The following is a 19,018-nucleotide window of genomic DNA, read 5'->3' as shown; positions in this document are numbered from 1 at the left end:
GGAGATGCGCCTTTAAACCAGCCCCGCCACCTCGGCTGCTACTCGAAACCGGTGAGTGGCAGCTCCCTCTGCCCTGTCAGAAGCCGGTGTTTCGAAGCCTCGCCCTCTTATCTTTTGCCGCCAATGAGCGAAGCGAAATGAAAAAAAAAAGGGCGGGGGTGGTGTGAGAAAGTGACGCCGCGTGGCCAGAGAATGGGTGGCCAATTGGCGCTTCTCTGAGGCCCAGGCCGGTAATGGAGTGCGTGACGTCAGAACCCGGCGCCCAATAGGAGTCCACTGCTGACTGCAGGGTGAGGGTAGTGCGGCTGTAGGTCCTCTGGTGAGAAAGAGGAGACGGTTGCGTAGCAACGGGAGGAAGGCGCTCTTCTTATCTGAGCAGAGAAGCATCGTGTTACTCCTCCAAGGGGATGAAGCTTTCATTGGGAGGGGGAAATCAGTATGAGAAAAAGTTAAAGTTCTGGTGATTGTTATTAAAAAAATTAGCTTCCTTTCGTTGGACATTAGCAGCAACTGTTAAACCTGACACAAAGATGGAGCAAAACATACTGATTGGGAATGATGCTGTTGGTATTAATGATTCTCAATGATGTCACATTGGGGAAATTTCTCGTAAAAACAGTTCATGGGATTTGCAAAAAGTAGAATATTGCTAACTTTATATTCAGTGAAAATATTGTGTTCTTGCGGGCATGAGCAAGAACTGTCTCTAAGAAATAATACAAAGATTATTTGGAAGTGGAGAATACTTATTTTGTGTGCCAAACAAGCATAATACAAGTTGTAAGTCTATTTATAAAATTAAATTTATCCCAAAGTAAATTATTTTTTGTTGCTTTTAAATTTAAATATCAAAACTGGCTTAATCTGGGTATTTATCTCCTTCAAACGCTCTGTTTTAAGTGTTTTAATTAAACAAAACATAAGTAGTTATAATTTTATTTAGCAACTGAATTTCTCACAATGTTACTTTCTCTAATCAGGAATTGTATGTTGCAAAATCAGTTGTTTTTTTACCAATAATGAACAGGAGAACAGGTATTGTAGAAAAATAGTAAATTATTTCTAATACGTTTCCTGACTCATAAAAATCTTAACTAGGACTTTAAGTCCTAGATAAGACTTTAATTTACTTCAGGATAAATTTAATTTTATAAATAGGTTTGCAACGTGTATTACGCTTGTTTGGCACACAAAATTAAGTATTCTCATCTATTCTCCATAATCACCTATCACAGGTAATGTTATTTTTTCATGTAGTTTGTGAAAACAAGGCTTTCTTTTCTGCCTCTATATTTTTTTAAAATAAACTATTCATTTCTTATTCCAATGCCATTACAACATATTTTCTCTTCAGTGGTCTTACATTGTCACATACCATATACCATCGGTTGTGAGATGATTTCATGGAAAAGGAGAGGGTATGTTTTTACTTTTGTAAAAAAAGAAAAAAAAATCAGTTACAATAAATACATAAAGTATAAGTATACATAGAAGACAAAATGTACAGAAATCAGATATAGATTGCTTCTATTTTAGTTAAACTAAGTTGCTTTTCTACAATGGCATTTTTTCAGGTTTACTTAAATTTCCAGGAAGTACAGCTGTAATGTAACTCCCAAAGAACAGGCATTGTAACTTAGTCTCTTTGAACCCACCATTTTCCAGATGCTTGGGGCTACAACTTTTTCTCTCTCCAACCTTTTTTTTTATTTATTCATCCAGTTGAGAAATATTGGGGGAATTAGATTTCTAGGCATTTGGGAAAAAACATTAAAATGTTTGGATAACATAGATGCAAATATGAGGTTTTCCAAGCAGCGGAATAGAAGTGTCATCTGATTGCTTTCTTCTGAAATGCTATTTTTTTCTAGCCAGCTGTACATGGTTTTGGAGCCAAGGCAAAGTTAGCCACATTCCAAACCTACTACTAAGTTACTCATCCGGAGTATCCACAGGATATGGACCAAAAGATATGGACCAAAATATTGCAACCGATTGAAACTAGTTGTTTTTATGTGATTCAGTTGCACTGTTACACTTGCTATCTTGAATATTTTGATCATAGATAGATCACTGCAGTTGGGTTATTGAGTATTTCAACTACCAATCCTTATGCAGTTATTCCAGTTTTTCATTCTAACAGATTTCTTGAAAAATTCAAAACTAAAAGAAATATGGTATCATAAACAGTGAAAGGATAAGAAAACAAAGGCAGTAATATCTAGACCTCCAGTAAAATTCTGCAAATGAGACAGGGCAAAACTACAATAAAAGCTTTATAAGAGACATTCTGGAGATGAAGCCTTAAGAACTGAGTTGCACATAAAGCACACTAAATATTTGAGTAGCATCCTCAGCCACTCATCCTAACAGAAGTTACCCTTTTTTTCAGATGAGATTTAGACATAGTACCCAGTGGTGGGATTCAAATTTTTTTACTACCGGTTCTGTGGGTGTGGCTTGGTGGGCATGGCATTGCTTGGTGGGTGTGGGAGGGGAAGGATACTGTAAAATCTCCATTCCCACCCCACTCCAGGGGAAGATTACTGCAATATCCCCGTTTCCTCCCGATCAGCTGGGACTCGGGAGGCAGAGAATAGATTGGGGGCAGGGCCAGACAGAGGTGGTATTTACCAGTTCTCCAAGCTACTCAAAATTTCTGCTATCAGTTCTCCAGAACTGGTCAAAAACTGCTGAATACCACCTCTGATAGTACCATAATGTTCAGCTGACATATACAGTACATGCCATTCAGACTTCAAGGATTTAGAGTCAGTGATATAGCAGTCAATGGGTTGGATTAGAACTAGTCATGAAAGCTCCTTGGATAACTTTAGGCTAATTGCTTTTTTTGAGATCAACTTATATCAGATTTATTGGGTGTGTACAATGAAGCGAATTTCCTGGATAAGGTACCTTAAATTCTTGGAGAAAAGGCAAACTATAAATCAGTAAAAAAAAATTATATTCATTCTTCCATGAATAACTAACTCCCTTGGGAGCCATAATTCTATAAGATGGCATGGAGTTTAGTCAAGGAGTTCCTAATAATAATTATTTAGCACTTGGTATAATCCCATTGGCATGATATTGTTATGTAGACAGACATGCAAATGTCCATTTACTCCTTTGACTGACATGTTAGTCCATAAGGTTTGCAAGGCAAAAAGATTGATAAAGTTTCTTAAGGTAACTCTGAATATAATCTATTTGACATGGTCATGAATGGGAAAAAGAAAATAAGGGCATTTATTTAAAAAAAAAATCCTTGATAAATGTTTACTTAAACTGACTTGCTCAAAGTTGACTCAATTCATTACAGAAGAGCTGTTTTTTTCTAGGAAATGGTACTTGCGTCAAAAAGTTGCATGCCATTTATTTGCATATAATATGATGAAATCCAATTCCACAGGGAAAGAGTTCTTAGACAATGAAGCCAGATGTATTGCAGCTATAAATTTGAACACTTTGGCTTTTATCCTAAATACACTGATTCTAGGATAAACTTCATTCATTTCAAAGAGTTGAACCAGTAACCAAATGCCCTCTGATTTGTTTTATCAGTGTATTATTGAACTAATGCTTTATTAGTTCCATACTTCCATACTTCCAGCTCTTACAATACTAGATAACCCAGTATCAACAGTAGAGACCTTCAAATTTCTAGGTTCTACCATATCACAAGATCTAAAATGGACACCTAACATCAAAATCATTATCAAAAAAGCACAAAAAAGAATGTTCTTTCTGCGCCAACTCAGAAAGCTCAAACTGCCCAAAGAGCTGCTGATACAGTTCTACAGAGGAATTATTGAGTCTATCATCTGCACCTCTATAACTGTCTGATTTGGTTCTGCAACCCAACAAGACAGACACAGATTTCAGAGGATAATTAGAACTGCAGAAAAAACAATTACTACCAACCTGCCTTCCATTGAGGACCTGTATACTGCACGAGTCAAAAGGAGGGCTGTGAAAATATTTACAGACCCCTCGCATCCTGGACATAAACTGTTTCAATTTCTACCCTCAAAACGATGCTATAGAGCACTGCACACCAGAACAACTAGACACAAGAACAGTTTTTTTCCATCACTCTGCTAAACAAATAATTCCTTCAACACTGTCAAACTATTTACTAAGTCTGCACTACTATTAATCTTCTCATTGTTCCCATCACCCATCTCCTTCCACTTATGACTGTATGACTGTAACCTTGTTGCTTGTATCCTTACGATTTATATTGATTGTTTCCTAGTATGATTTGATTGCTTATTTGTACCCTATGACTATCATTAAGTGTTGTATCTTATGATTCTTGATGAACATATCTTTTCTTTTATGTACACTCAGAGCATATGCACCAAGAAAAATTCCTTGTGTGTCCAATCACACTTGGCCAATAAAATATTCTATTCTATTCTATTCTATTCTATTCTATTCTATTCTATTCTATTCTATTCTATTCTATTCTATTCTATTCTATAATCTGTTTCAGGATGGGCAATATTTTGGCAGCTATCAATCTCACTTCTAATATATGTACTGTATGTATGTATGTAGTTGAGGGCCACAGAAAGCAAGGCTATAATATCTTCAATTTACCAGAGGGCCAATTCACCAGATGATGTTTGAATGATAGGATGTGAGTTGCAACTTCTCCAGGCTGTTGTCATGTACAAAAACAAATTCCATAATTTTTTTCCAGCTGTTTGTTCATCAATCACAAAGGAAAAAACCTGGTCTCAGTTGTATATTAATCTTTAAAATCCTCTGAATTTTAAAGTTTGAAGTATTTGTGTCTTTGAACCCAGAATTTTCTAGTTCTTTTACATGGTCATCAAACATGATAAATTGTCCCCTCTTGTCATTCACATTTCTAACATAAATCTGAAGCACTTTTATATGTTCTCAACAATTTCTATGTAATATTTTATATTTAATTTATGGTTTTTCCAGAACCACACAAATTTACACATATCTTTCTGCTTCAATGGTACATCAGAAATTATCTGAAAGAAACACATAATTCTAGGTAAGGTATTCATTTTTATCACAAAAATTCTCCCCAGCAATGGCAGTATCTGTTTTTCTCATCCTAACATGTCTTTCTAATTTCATTCCAGGGGTGAAATGCTCTCGGTTCAGACCAGATCGCCTGATCTAGTAGCGATGGAGGCAGGTGGTTCGGAGAACTGGTAGCAAAAATCCTTGGCCCCCCCCCATGCCCAGCTGAGCCGCGTGATTATCAGAGGTTTTTTAAAAAAATTTAAAAGCATTTTTTCTACAACCTCTTTGGCCGAAAAAAATTTAAAAGCTTCTGCCAATCAGGCAACTCAGATGGGATCGTCAGAGGTTTTTAAAAGCATTTTTTTTTTTACAACCCCTTCGGCCGAAGAGGTTGTAGAAAAAATGGTTTTTAAAGTTAAAAAAAAAAAAAAGTTGGCCACGCCACCCAGTCACATTACCCCCACCACCACCACACCAAGCCACGCCCACAGAATCGGTAGTAACAAATTTTAGATTTCATCACTGCTTCATTCCATGTCTTAGTGCTATTATTTTGCAATAACATACAGTTCATATCTGTAACAGTGATACCCAGATATGTTATTATATTCTCAATCTTAAAACTCATTTATTCATCAGTTCTGTTTGATCTTCGACTTTCATATTTTTGTTAACATTTTTTAGTTCTGTTGATTAATCTTGAAAACTGCAATTTTCCATTAATATTTCAATTCTCTTTAAAGGAACTTCCATAACCAACACTAAGTCATCTGCAAAAGCTCTTAATTTACAATTTTTTTTAAAAAAAAAACTTTACTCCCACAATTTCTCCTCTTTGTTTTATATCTCTATTCTGTATTTCAAGAACCAAAATAAACAATGGCTGAGACAGAAGGTATCCCTGTATTGTTCCTTTTTTAAAAAAAAAAAATCTCGCAGGATTTTTTAACGAGTTCCATTAACAATCATTTGTGGTTTTTTGGGAAATGTAAAATGATCTTACCCATTTTATTAAGTTCTCTCCAAAATTATGTCTTCCAAAATCATTAACAAAAAACTCCAGTGGGATGACTTTCTTTTTGAACGACGTTCTCGGTACTTACTGATTTTTACAGTATTTGGATATTTTGAAAAAAGGGACTGCAACTACATGCTATAGTGTCAAGTGCTACTCTCTAGAAATGTGCAGATCTGCATAAATGAGTTGTGGACTACTATCCATGTTATTAGAGCAGTCGTCCCATCTGTCAAGATTTTTTTTAATGCTTTATTTTTCAAATAGCCATTACCTTCCCAACTCCTATTTTGTATATTTACTTTTCTGAGCCTAATAGAAAGCTGCCACTTATTAGACTGATATTTTACAATAATCTTCCCAAATCTATTACTGTCTAATGCACCTTCCCTCTTTCTTAGTAGGTATGACTATCATAACTTGTGACCGAATGCAACCAGAAGGTACCAGTTTGGAGAAGGATGATCTGTAATGTAAGCAGAACCAAATTTACCCTCAGCTACCCTTAAATCAGTTCTACTTACTCTCTGCATTCTAATAAATATTTATTCAAATATAATCATACACTGTTAATAAAACACTTCTCCTCGATTTAGCATGACTCGAAATTTAGAAAACAACCCAGCTCTCTCCTGAATGAATAACTAGTATACCTGGCTAATTCCCTGGAAAAGTGTTTATGTCAATGCTGGCCTAGGCCAGGGGTCTGCAACTCGCGGCTCTGGAGTCACATGTGGTTCTTTCATCCCTCTGCTGCGGCTCCCTGTTGCTCAAAATATGCATCACAACTGCCAATGTGAGAAACCTGCCGGCATGCAATTTATTGAGGTTTTTGACCAATCTTTTTTTTTTTTTTTTTTGGAGTTCAAAATGTTTTTGTTGCATGCAGTAATAAAAATTAGTTTTCTCTGTAGCAGTTCATTGATTTCATAAATGCAACACACTATATAGTTTTTTTATAGCTGGCATAAAGGTAAAAAATGATATATGTAGTGGTACCTTCATTTTAGATGTCAAAAGGGTTTTGTGGCTCCCGGTGTTTTCTTTTCTGTGGGAAATGGGTCCAAATGGCTCTTTGAGTGTTTAAGGTTGCTGACCCCTGTCCTAGGCCAATATCCAAAATATTATGTTCTTACAGTAGCAACCTAGATGGCTGTCAGATGTTCCTAGTCAACAACAGTGTCTTCTCATCATGTATTTCAGTAGCTGGAGTGACATTCTGACTGGAAGAATGATCTGGAATTTATTATTATTTATTATTATTTTATTTTAAGTAAAATATTTTTACAGGATTTGTCTTCTGTATACCGGATGACTAAGGTAGGAGAGATGCAACACTGCAAGTACAACAACAACAGCTTGCATAGGGATAGATAAGAAGATTGCAACCCCACGTTCATTTGGGTGTGAGTACTATGAATACTGTAATCGGTATTTGTCAGTAAATCTGGTTGGCTGATCTCCAAAAACTTACAGGGTTGGACATGATTACTACTTGGGTAGGAGACCAAAAAAATTCCTGGTCTTCCCATGGGCTGGGCTAGGAAGCTGGAGAAACATGATGGCAAGCTACTTCCATACTCTTGTCATGAAAAACATCTGGACAAGTCCACAAAGTCACCAAGAGTCCATTTTGAAGAAGACTTTAATTTCCCCTTTCTTTAAAAAGAAATGTATAGATTCCCTCTTCAATATGGCAGTCTCCAAACAGGCTAGATTGCCACTCAACTAATTCCAGATCAAAGTTCTAATCCAACCACATTTGTATAGTATAGCCTTTATTGTCATTGGACATCATGTATACAACGAAATTGGTTTTAGCCTCACTGGTGCAATCCATGACAAAAAATACAAACAACATAAATAGTATAAAGAATAATCCCTATGAAAGTAATTAGGGGGGGAAAAGAAAGAAAGAGAAAAACTAGTCATACGTATCTGGTTGTGCATGGAGTGATTGTGGTGGTGTTTAAGAGTCTGACAGCCCAAGGATAGAAACTATTTTTAAATCTATTTGTTCTGCTGGCTATGCTTTGATGTCTTCTGCCCGATGCTAGAAGTGCAAAGAGACACTGACCAGGGTGTGAATCATCTCTGAGTATCTTCCTTAGTCTGCTAAAGCAGCGAGACCTGACGATGAATCCACTGGTGTTAGGAGGCAACCAATGGTTTCTTGTGCCAAACTGATTACTCTCTGTAGTGCCTTACTGTCCGCAGCAGTTAAACCAGTGTACCATACTTAATGCAGTATGTGAGGACACTTTCTATCATGGACTGATAGAAAGAGGTCATTAGCCGTTGTTTCACCTGATTTTTTCACCGGACTCTAAGGAAATGAAGTATCTGTTGGGCCTTGCCAAACACCAGCAACGTGTTGTTTTTCCAGGTGAGATCTTGACTAATAAACACTCCCAAGAATTTAAAAGAGGAAACCCTCTCCCCATAGCCCCCCTCGATATACTGTGGGGTAGGTTCCTCTCTGTGCTTCCAGAAATCTAGCACCATCTCCTTTGTCTTACTAGTATTTAGATGTAAGTTGTTTTTTGAGCACCATGCGGATACCTTCTGGACTTCTTCCCTGTATGCTGATTCGTCACCTCCAGTTATGAGACCCAGCACCATTGTGTCATCTGCAAACTTTATTATGATGTTGAGTGGATCAGAGGATATGCAGTCATGTCAGGGGTGAAATGCTCCCAGTTCAGACCGGATTGCCTAATCCGATAGCAATGGAGGCAGGTGGTTCAGAGAACTGGTAGCAAAAATCCCTGCCCCGCCCCCATGCCCAGGTGAGCCGCGCAATCATCAGAGGCTTTTTTTTTTATTTTTAAAATCATTTTTTCTACAACCACTTCGGCCGAAAAAATGCTTTAAAAAGTAAAAAAAAAAGAAAGAAAAAGCCTCTAATTATCGTGCGGCTCAGCTGGGATCGTCAGAGGCTTTTAAAAGCATTTTTTCTACAACCTCTTCAGGTTGTAGAAAAAATGCTTTTAAAAGCCTCTGACGATTCCAGTTGAGTTGCCTGATTGGCAGAGGCTTTTAAAAGCATTTTTTTTACAACCTCTTTGGCCGAAGAGGTTGTAGAAAAAATGTTTTTAAAAGAAAAAAAGCCTCTGCTGATCAGGCAACTTAGCTGAGATCATCAGAGGCTTTTAAAAACATTTTTTTACAACCTCTTCGGCCGAAGAAGTTGTAGAAAAAATGCTTTTAAAAGTTAAAAAAAAAAAAAGTTGGTCACGCCCACCCAGTCACATTACCCCCACCCCCCACCAAACCACGCTCACAGAACCAGTAGTAACAAATTTTACATTTCACCACTGAGTCATGTGTATACAGCGAGTACAGGTAGGGGCTGAGCACACAGCCCTGAGGGGAATCTCAGATGTAAATGAACCAACCCTTACTGTTTGTGGATGATCCGTCAGAAAGTCTTTGATCCAGTCACAAGTGAGCGGAGGGAAATTCATGTCAGTCAGCTTTTCAGTGAGAATGCCTGGTAAGATGGTAAAATGGAGGGATCAGGATGAGAAAGGCAAATGTATAAAATTGCACTGTACATCTTTGTTGTTTTCTTTTTTTTAGTTGCTATGTACTCTTTGCAGTAAGACACCCTTAATTGCTTCCCCACCTTGAGCTGAAAGTTCATTGAGGTAGCACTTGCTCTCAGTTAAGTGGATTACAGTACAGGATTACTTGTTTTAGACAGAGCTCCTTTATTTTTGCAGAAGATGTTTTGTGTGCCTTTACTGCAATTTAAAGAGACTACCTTGTTATGATAATTAGTCAACTGAGGATTAATTACACATTGGGAAATCTATACAACCTGCCTGATGCACTGTATCTCAAAATAGGACTGTATTGTATGAGCAAGGGAGTAGACTGGCAAAACTTGATAGGGTTCCTGTACTTAAGAAATGATGGCCTGTTTTAGTGATTTCATGTACTGTGCTTGATTGTTTCCTACTTGTGTGTATGTGTATGTGTATGTGTGTTATACATAATACAAATGTCTGTGAAAACCTTTTTTGTATTCTCAAAGCTGCTTGTCTTTCGCATGAAATAGATGTGGGGTGCTGGCATGAAATAGAAGTGGGTTGCTGACAATACTGGTGCGATGCTGGAATGTTCCTGTTGTTTTGCCTCACCCCAGATTGCTGTTATGTTGTGTGAATGAGAGACTTTATAGAGTCCTCTCATCATTGCATGCTCATTTGTGAGTCACATAGATACACACAATACTGTTTTATCTGATGTCAATATACTATCATGTGTATATTTGTTTATTTGAATCATTTATACTTCTCTCCTCAGCTTGAGCAGGTCATCTTAATAAAAAGACATTTGGAGAACGAATATTAATGATCTTAATTATTAATGATATTCCACCTTCCTAAAATGCCTGAGAAATCCAGAGCTGTTTTGCAATTCTTGTTTGGATATTCCTATATCCAATCTTCAGTTAAGATACATGAAACCAAGTACTGGTTCCGTTATTTGCAGGACTTAGAAACTCACTTATAAAGATTATGGATTGGCTGAAATGGTTCAGTTGATGTTCTTACAGGCCATCTTCTCACTCATGTAGATAAAATTGCATTGTAGAAATAGTATCTAACAAACAAAAGAGTCTATTATGGTGTGAACTTTTAGTTGTATAGGATAGATTTTATTCTGCCTGGAAAAGCATGCTGATCAAAAACTAAGTATTATGGTTTTGCGTTCTTGATATCTCTGGGAAAAAAACATTGGGCCCAAAGTGGCCTATTGCACCTCAGTGGCCCACACAGGGCCATTGCAAACACAGCTCCCTCTTCCAACTACTATTTGTATCTGTAGCTGCTCAAGACACAAAGCCAACTGAACAGCAATCTGAGTTCTCCCTCACCCAGAGTATGGCTACTCCAGAGAGACCAGTGCTGAAAGGCCCAGAAGAATGAGCATGGTACAAAGATTGAACCGGTAGTAAAACCAGCGGGAATCTCTGCCCACCGACCCTGATGTCATCAGAATGCTTTTGCGCATGCTCAGAAGCTTCTGTGCATGCACAGAAGAGCGCGCACGCAGCCCCATTACAAACCAGTAGTCAAGGTAAGTAGAACCCACCCCTGGATTCCAGTGATGAAGTTCCCACAACTTCTGAAGGCAAGCTGTTCCATTGGTTGATTGTTCTTACCGTCATAAAATTTCTCCTTATTTCTAGGTTGAATCTCTCCTTCATCAGTTTCCATCCATCATTCCTTGTCTGGCCTTCAGGTGCCTTGGAAAATAGCTTGACCCCCTCTTCTCTGTGACAGCCCTTCAAATATTGGAACACTGCTATATAATGTCACCCCTGGTCCTTTTCTTCACTAGACTAGCCATGCCCAGTTCCTGCAACCATTCTTTTTAGCCTCCAGTCCCCTAATGACCCATGCTTTAGGATGGGATGGATGTTTGAGATAAGATCTGTTTCTCATCTCTATGAGTTTTTATGAATCAATAAACAAAGAATAGTTTCAATGAGCATTGTCTTTGTTGAAAGGAAGATTCTGTAACATCACCATATGGCAGCACCTTTGTCCAAGTGAAACTGGTGAAATAATATTGGGTGTGTTTGTGTGGCATGTGCATTTGCATTGCTCTTACACTACTGTAAATATTTCCTCCACCATTTATATAATGCATATCATATTTCAAATGCTTGATAGAGTAGTTGAGTTTTATTTAGCTTTTTCTTTGTCCAATTGCAATTCTGCAGCTTTTAAGAAAGTCACCAAATTTCATGTAGTTGCTGGAAAAGTGTACAATAGTTTACTTGTATAGATGTAGATTTTAGTTTTATATCTGCTACCTTAAATCTGTATTTGCATCTTGTCTTAGATTTGAGGTGTACTGGATCTTTGCATCATATTTTTGTATCTAAATAAAGTAAACCTTGATAATAAATTTATCTCCTCTTCTCAATTTATCATTTTATCATCTCTAATTCCTTCAGAGAACTACACAGCCATCCATCTCCATTTTTCTCACTAAATCTCTTATTATAGAAGAAAGGCTGCCACAGAGCTAACCAATGTAACATCTCAACAGATTGCATGTATCACACAGGCTCATTGACAAGCTGTGGAATTACCAGGAAATAAATTTTTACGGCTCCCCAAGTCTAAATCTCTTCGATTAAAATTTCAGTTTTTATTTTAGTTCTGCCTGTTTGTTTGGCCTGACTGAAGCAGTTTAGCATAATGAAAGCTGTTTCATGGGGAAAAAATTTTTCAGTGGAATTTCTGACGTGTTGTTTTTAGTTTTGCAAATCAGACACTCTTACACCTTTTTTTGTGAAAGAGCTTTAAACTTCTTGGCTCTGCTGATATTCACAAAGCACATTCCTAGCTACTTTTGAAGTCAGAAAGTTGGACTAAATAAATATCCCCCAACTTCATGTGTTGGACAATATCCAGTTAGAGCCAAATTGATGTAGTGGTTAAAGCACCAGGCTAGAAACAAGAAGACTGTGAGTAATAGTCTTGCCTTAGGCATGAAACCAGCTGGGTAACTTTGGACCAGTCTCAATGGCAAAGGGAAAACACTTCTGGTTTGCCAAGAAAATTGCAGGGACTTGCCTAGACAGTCATCAGGAATTACTGGTACCACTCGTTATAAGCAAAGTGATTGGTTCTCTGTGTGGACTTTGCTGCTATCCCTCTTCAGCATGTCACACATCAGTGGAGACGCATGAAGTAGGAAGGTCCCTGTAGTATGAATGGGATGGGACTTGTATTATTATGTAATTGTACAGTTTTGGAACTTTTCTTGAACTTCTCAAGAATATTTTCCCCCTTGTGTCACGTCACACATCCCATCTAACCATCCCACAAATTCAAAATGATGGAAAATAAACATATGGGAAAGTGGTTTCCAATCATAAACATGCACCTACAAAACTGTTTTCATAATTAATTAAGCAATATTTGTAACGTGGACAATACAGACAAAGACAAAAAGACACATCAAGGCAGAATCAGTTCTAGAGAGAAAGGAGACAGACCTGGTCATGATCATGTATCAGCTAGGTCTGTACCAGTGGTGAAATCCTCCGTGGGTTGCTACCTATTTGCTGCCCGTGCATGCGTGGTGAGTGCCAAATGCACACTGTAGTGTGTGTGCAGTGAACGCCAAACGCATGCTGCGCATGGGCAGTGCACACTTTGCATGCGCTTCGTGCAGAAAAAGGAGCCTTTTGAAGGTAAGTAGAACAGCGAGGAGAACAGCTGTGCTGTTTTCTTCTTTCTAGCGAATATAAATCGCGCGGCACAGCTGATTGTTGAAAATACCGGTTTGGACAGTTCGGTAGCTTTTTTTTTACTACTGGTTCACCCGAACCGGTGTGAACCGGTAGCATTTCACCCCTGGTCTGTACAGTGATAAAAACCAAACCTCTAGCCACTGGGGCAAGTTCAGGGGCTAATCACGAGTAGGGAAGTGCATGTGATTGACAGATAATAACTCCAAGTATTATGTCTCCCATTACTTTCAGGCCATTTCAGCAAGGAAAAGCTATCTTGCAACTTCAGCACAAAAAATTTCCATTGTTACCATTTTAGAATTTTAGAAATACTGACTTTAAAAAATAAACCATTATCTCCCATCAAATAAAACAGTGAAAGTCTGCTTTCCCCTCCTTATCTGGCTTAGAGCCTGTAGAAAATTTGATTTCAAAAATAGCCAGGGGAGGAGATGATTGATAGGAGAGGAATTCAGGAAACAAAACATTAATGGAATGGGGCAAATACTGCAAGAGAAATGGCTGTGCTGGAATTGGCTAATGATCAGAGGGAGGGAGTATTCTCTCAATCTCCCCAGATGCTCAAACCTACCATGGGTCATATCAACTCTAACCACACCCTAAAGATAATAATGGCAAAATATTATAGATCTGAAATGGTGGTGAGATAATCTTGGATTTAGGAGGAAAATAATACTTTTCTCATGGCTTATGAAATTCCAAAAGGCTGTTCAGCCTGTGTTGGGAAAGAGATATATGATTAAAGAGGAAGATTATGATGGTCATTGCATTATAATCCTTTTGTAAAATGCAACTGGTTTAGCTTGTGTGCTACAGTTTTACTTTTTTTTACATATAGTGAATAAAAAAAAACATGGAATATTCTGTAGCAGTGAATATTTTCCAAGCCTTTTACTAATGAATTGCATTAAAATGAATTACCGATATGTGTAAGGTGCCATCTTGGGCTGTGGTGTACGTACTCAGATTGAGATTTGTTTATTTGTATCCTGCCGTTATTATTTTTACAAATAACTTAATCAATCAGAATACAGCTGGAAGGGACCTTGGAGGTCTTCTAGTCCAACCCCCTGCTCAAGCAGGAAACCCTACACCATTTCAGACGAATGGCTGTCTAGTCTCTTCTGGAAGACGTTCAGTGATGGGGCACCCACAACTTCTGGAGACAAATCATTCCACTGGTTAATTGTTCTAACTGTTATCAATCAATCAATCAATCATTTTTTAAAAAATTAATTGTTTTAACTCATGCTGGCATGCCCAACACATCTTCTTCCTATTTTCCCTACAATGACACCCTGTGAAGTGAGTTGGGCTGAGAGAGAGTGGCAGACCCAAGGTCAGCCAGTGGCTTTCATGGCTAAGGTCAAGAGTGGGCTGCTGGGGGTTCACAGGGGTTCGTGAGAACCTCTAGCTAAGATTCTATGCAGTTCTGAAAACCCCAAATCCCACTCCTGGCTGGCCCCGCCTTCCCTGCCCTGCCCCTCCCAGAAGTCCCCACGTGGCCCATTTTGGATGCAGGTAAGTGCAGGGCACGCACAGAGGCTCAGGGAGGGTGAAAAACGGGCCTACTGGAAGTTTGGGAAGGCCGGAAACAGGCCTGTTTCCAGCCTCTAGTGGGCCTCTGGAGCCTGGAAAGGCTGTTTTTGCCCTCCCGGAGGCTCTAGGAAAGCCTCCGGAGCCCGGGGAGGGCAACAATGCCCCCCCATCATGGTGCAGGAGGCCAACTAGGCCACGCCCACCATGGCCATGTCCACCCAGCAACCAGGCAAAGAACCTCTTGCTAAAATTTTTGAAGCCCACCCCCTGCCTAATGTTCTCCTCCTTTCTAGCCTGAGTGATTTAACCGCTAGACCAAACTGGCTCCGTTTTTAATACAGTACATTTTTTTGTTCTTGGCCTAAACATCTCTGCCATTTGCCACTGAGAGAGTCAGCACCGCCAGGCAACCTTTATTTTTAACAGCAGCATAGACTAATTTATTCTATAATTGCTCTGAGTTGGATTGGAACATTACTCTCTCTAATTTCCAGTGTTGTTTATACCCAACATGCTCCCAGTCTGTATACAGATCAGTGTTAAGTGCACACACCGTTCAATATGGCTAGCTTTATGTTTACTCATTCTCAGTCCTAAAATAGCAGTGAACTGATAAAATGCTTTACAAGGCAGACAAAAGCAAGGAAATATAGACAGACAAATAAGCAATAATTCATATTATTTATATCAAAAGGAGACAGAACTTTCCGAAGCCTCTGGAAACAATAAGCATGGAGTGTTCCAAAGGGAGTTGCCTTGGGTTTCGCCAGCTTTAACCCTTTTATGGCAATATAACTATATAACTGCAGCAGATTAGTGGTGGAAAGTCAGACGCTAGGGGTTGTTCTCTCTTCTATTCTTGATCTTAAGGAGAGCAATTGGGGGGATGGAAATGATGCATCCAAGGAACAGAAGCAGGTGCCAGGAGCAAAGCAGGAATGGAGCACTGAGGATGAGAATCACTATAGCTGCTCAGAGACAGTGGGGAGAGACAGGATGCTTTGTACATAAAGTGAACATGTGACGAAAACAAGGAATTTCTCCACTTTGCTCACCTGCTTTCCCTCCTACCATCCCCATGGCCATAGGACTTACAGAGTGAATGCAGGTGCAGAAGAAGAGGGAAGCAAAGAAGAGGTAGAATTGGCCCTTTGGGATTGTATCCCTAAAGGTAAAGGTAAAGGTTCCCCTCGCACCAGGGGTGAAATCTAAAATTTGTTACTACCGGTAGTACTAACCACGTACTACTGGGCGTGGTTTGGTGGGTGGGGGGGGATAATGTGACTGGGTGGGCGTGGCCAACTTTTTTTTTTTTTTTTTTACTTTTAAAAGCATTTTTTCTACAACCTTAAGAGGTTGCAGGAAAAAAATGCTTTTAGAAGCCTCTGACAATCAGGCAAGTCAGCTGGGATCGCCAGAGGCTTTTAAAGGCATTTTTTTTCCTACAACCTCTTTGGCTGAAGAGGTTGCAGAAAAAAATGCTTTTAAAAGCTTCTGACGATCAGGCAAGTCAGCTGGGATCGCCAGAGGCTATTAAAGGCATTTTTTTCCCTACAACCTCTTTGGCCGAAGAGGTTGCAGAAAAAAATGCTTTTAGAAACCTCTGACGATCCCAGCTGAGCCGCGCGATCATCAGAGGCTTTTTTTTTACTTTTAAAAGTATTTTTTCGGCCGAAGAGGTTGTAGAAAAAATGCTTTTAAAAGTAAAAAAACCAGCCTCTGATGATTGCGTGGCTCAACTGGGCGGGGGGGGGGGGCGCGCGCAGGGATTTTTGCTACCAGTTCTCTGAACCACCCACAGCCATCACTACTGGATCGGGTGATCCGGTCCGAACTGGGAGCATTTCACCCCTCCCTCACACATATGTGCTAATCATTCCTGACTAGGGGGCGGTGCTCATCTCCGTTTCAAAGCTGAAGAGCCAGCGCTGTCGGAAGATGTCTCCGTGGTCATGTGGCTGGCATGACTAAACGCTATAGGCACACAGAATGCTGTTATCTTCCCACCAAAGGTGTCCCTATTTTTCTACTTGCATTTTTTACGTGCTTTCAAACTGCTAGGTTGGCAGAAGCTGGGACAAGTAATGGGAGCTCACCCCATTATGTGGCACTAGGGATTCGAACCGCTGAACTGCCAACCTTTTGATCGACAAGCTCAATGTCTTAGCCACTGAGCCACCGTGTCCAGTGGTGGAATTCTGGGGGTTCTAGGGGGTTCGGCCGAACCCTTTGTTAAATTGCTGGCTCGCCTTGCCCCTTGCCCCGCCCCTCCGCACTATTATTTATTTCCAATAAATGGGACGGGCAAGCCAGCAATTTAACAAACGGTTCGGTGTTTTTTGTAATTTATTGGCCCCCGAACCGTTTGTTAAATTGCTGGCTCGCCCGCCCCTCGCCTCCCACCCGCGCGGCGCCAGCCTACCGTAGCCAGGGGTAGGCAATTGTGGCTCTTTTACAACCTGTGGACTTCAACTTCCAGAATTCCTGAGACAGCTTGGCTGTCTCAGGAATTCTGGGAGTTGAAGTCCACAGGTTGTAAAAGAGCCACAATTGCCCACCCCTTCCCTAGCCTGAGTTCCACTGCCTGGGATCCACGTGGGCTACCACGTGGTTCCCCACCAGCTCCGGACGCAAGAGAGCAGGATGGAGAAAGCAGCTTCCACGCCTTCACTCACCCTCACTCTCTGCTCTGTTGGATCGCCGGCCGTTCGCTTACCCCGCCCACTCCCCATCTATTGCTGCCTCCGATGGCTAGAGGAAAAAAAAACTTCAAATTCTTGCCGCGGGGCTTCAAAGGGCTGCTCTAGAGCCAGTGGTGCAGCCGAACCCTTTGTTAAATTGCTGGCTTGCCCCGCCCCTCCGCACCACTATTTATTGCCAATAAATAGTGGTGGGCGAGGGGCGGGGGAGCCAGCAATTTAACAAAGGGTTCGGTGGTTTTTTTGTAATTTTATTGGCCCAGGGAGCTTCAGCATAGGCTAATTGGCCTCCCGGCTCTCAGCTGATTTGTCTCAGCTGTTTTGCTCAGGGCTCTTCTGCTTCCTTGCAAAGAGTGCTGATTTTTTTCCCCCTCAGCTATGCTGAGAAACGAAACTGAAACTGCTTTGCTGTTGCTGCAAGGTTGGAAAATTAGCAGGCAGAATTCTTTTCTTTTTCCTCACCAAAAAAGGTAGGTGCAAACAATGGGAAATTTAGGGAAAAAGAGGAGAGTTCAGGATTTTAAAACACAAAAGAAAAAAAGCTCTATTTAACTAGGGAATTGTAATAATTGAGATACTATTAATTGTATATTTCTGAAAGCAGAAATGGTTAAGTTGTGGTTTGGAGGAATATATGGGGGAAATTATTTGGTTTATTATTATTGGTAAATATAATTAATTGATTTGTAAGAAATTGGATTGCATGGAAATAATTGGAATATTCATGTTCATATTGATTAATATACAAAAAAGGTAGTTATATAACTAATTGATTTATATTAAAATGTTGAATTTATATTAAACAACTAATATTACATAATTAACCAATGTGAGGATGGATATAAAAATAGATGACAATGGGAAGGGGTATAATATAGAATAGAAGGGAAAAATTGAATTTGATTAAGATTAGAGATGAGGATGAAGGATAATATTGGTTTTTTACAAAAATAGATGAGGAATAAATATGGCAAAAAGGAAATATAGAAATTGTAAATTTAATTGAAGTGACTAAACACTGTTTAAATTTGTGAACCGGCCAAATACTCTGTTCAAAGAAAATACATTGTATGTTTGTATGTGTGTTTCTAATTATTGTTATTTATTCATATTTGTTCTCTTTTATTCTTTAAAGTTTAACAATTCATTCTTTATCTTAATATCTTTATATTTGTTTGGGGTTGGCTTTCTTCCCTTTCATCTTTTTTATTGTACAGCAGTCTTTCTTCTCAAACCTACCACCTCTCTCTTTTCTTTCCTTCTTACTTTCTCTTCCTCCCCCTCTTCTTCTCCTCCCTACTTCCTCTTCCTTTCTCCTTCTCCTCCTCTCTTCCTCCCTCTCTTACCCTCCCTCCTACTCTAATTTTCCTTCCCTTCCTTCATCCCTCTCTATTGCTGTATCCTTTTATGCATATGGACTACTCAGAGGGCTGAAAAAGTTATTTCTGACTGGTCCTCGCACTTTTGACCAGT

Source organism: Pituophis catenifer, unplaced genomic scaffold (genome assembly GCF_029215685.1).
Source record: "Pituophis catenifer annectens isolate HBS135680 unplaced genomic scaffold, rPitCat1.0.hap2 SCAF_2, whole genome shotgun sequence".
NCBI classification, from domain to species: domain Eukaryota; kingdom Metazoa; phylum Chordata; class Lepidosauria; order Squamata; family Colubridae; genus Pituophis; species Pituophis catenifer.
This window is presented reverse-complemented; position numbering follows the sequence as displayed.